The 1,990-nt window shown below is 37.1% G+C and overlaps 1 long non-coding RNA gene across 1 annotated transcript; it reads left to right on the top strand.

Moving 5' to 3' along the window:
- Positions 1-1,411: 1,411 nt before the first annotated feature.
- LOC109974993 (uncharacterized) lies at positions 1,412-1,990 on the top strand. The gene is made up of 3 exons (XR_002277064.1): positions 1,412-1,561; positions 1,757-1,843; positions 1,945-1,990. It is a non-coding gene; the product is annotated as an uncharacterized LOC109974993 (long non-coding RNA).

Here is a 1,990-nt window from a genome sequence, read left to right as displayed (position 1 = left end):
ATTGGTAATATGTTTGCTAAGAGGCAGTAAACACCCAGAAACCTATAGTGAAATTATTTATACGTCTTGTACGTGTACTGAGTAAACAGTAGAAGTGGAATAGATAGTGTATGTTCCCCACAGAATACATGTATCAAGCTTACACCCTGCTGTTACATGCTGTTCTCATGAGCAGTCAGACTGCAGATTTGCAGAAATGTTTGCGATCACACCCCATTCTATGACACAGAACTTACCACGACTGTTAAGTCTGAATGTATAAATGACCCTCAGAGATACTGCCTCTCTGAACATTTTCTTCATGCAACCATGTCATGTGTATTAATGCTCCATTGCTGCAAGTAAAGTTTAACTTTTATATTATCTATATAAGTGGCCTTGATCTGCTTTGTCTATTATCAATTTAGCCCTAACAGCAAATAATAGAATGTGTTTAATATCTTCATTTTTAGAATTAATTGACATTCAATTGCCTAAATAGTCAGCCAGTCTTTAGACCATACTGTAACTGCCCAAAAAGAAGTGCAGGAAAATTTGAGTGGTGGCTCGCGTTACCGGGTTTTTGCACGTGCCAGCTCATTTTCCCACAGTGGAACACTCACCTATTCTCTGGCACATTAAATTGTGTATTAACTAAAGGACAAGGAAAACAATCCCTTTGTAGTCATTTTACTGTATGCTATATGAAGAAGCTTTGTTTTCATTGTAAAATTGTGACACATACAACGAAATTATGTTTGGAGCTGAGGGCCCTGGGCCGCTGCGTGCCACCATCACTGGCATTTTGGGGGTTTCAGTGTCTTGCCAAAGGACCCTTTGACATGTGGACTGCAGGCACTGAGATCTGAACCTTCAACTATCTGGTTGGGAGATGACTGCTCTACCCACCACACCACTATATGAACCAACCAGGCTCTTGTCACAGTTTAAATAACTGTTATGTGCCAGAGTTGGATAATATTTTATGCCCTCCTGGCTCAAACAGCAAAGCTGCTGCCTGGATGTTGTGTGCACTGATTTATTACATTTTACTTTAAAAGAATAAATTATTTATATTTTAAATATATTCCTTTTGACTCTGGCTCCAAAACCCAGGTGGATACACACCATCACATACCGCACAATTTAAATTAAGTGGGACTTGCTTTTCAAAAATCTACCGTTTAACCAACCAGGCTCTTGTCACAGTTTAAATAACTGTTATGTGCCAGAGTTGGATAATATTTTATGCCCTCCTGGCTCAAACAGCAAAGCTGCTGCCTGGATGTTGTGTGCACTGATTTATTACATTTTACTTTAAAAGAATAAATTATTTATATTTTAAATATATTCCTTTTGACTCTGGCTCCAAAACCCAGGTGGATACACACCATCACATACCGCACAATTTAAATTAAGTGGGACTTGCTTTTCAAAAATCTACCGTTTAAAATGTTTCAAATATAACTATGATATCAGAAGACACACCGACACGTTTTGCTCATTTGTTAACGCCATTGTACTGTATGTTTACTGTCATTTTAATGTCACTTAGTACACTTGATGTTACCTCTATCTTAAGGTAATGTTGGAGCTTATAACTCTTGAAACCTACTAAAAGACACCTGCATGATACAGAACAGCTAACTAACTGCTTATAATAATGTCAGTTTGACTAGTTTATGGCTGGTATTGAATCTGTCACATTGCTTTTATAACATTGTTCAGTTAATGCTTCTCAGTTCTGTAAAACAACTTCTTATTATTATGCCTGCAGATAGAAAAATGCGCTCTGCATAAAAGAGGACAGATGACCCTAACAAAGGGAAGTCGCAGCTGCACTTGTGGCTTTCACAATACCAAGGTAACTTCACTTACAGTAAATGGTCAAGCTGCACTTTTATATTAATGTGTTTTTATTCTGATAAATAAGAAAATATGTAAACATTTCTTCTATATTTTCAGGCATCCTTCATTCAATAAGGCAAAACCCAAGTATAGATATGTTATG

Source organism: Monopterus albus, unplaced genomic scaffold (assembly GCF_001952655.1).
Source record: "Monopterus albus unplaced genomic scaffold, M_albus_1.0 scaffold355.1, whole genome shotgun sequence".
Classification (NCBI taxonomy): domain Eukaryota; kingdom Metazoa; phylum Chordata; class Actinopteri; order Synbranchiformes; family Synbranchidae; genus Monopterus; species Monopterus albus.
Note: the sequence above shows the minus strand (reverse complement) of the source record. Positions and strands in the feature narration are given on the sequence as shown.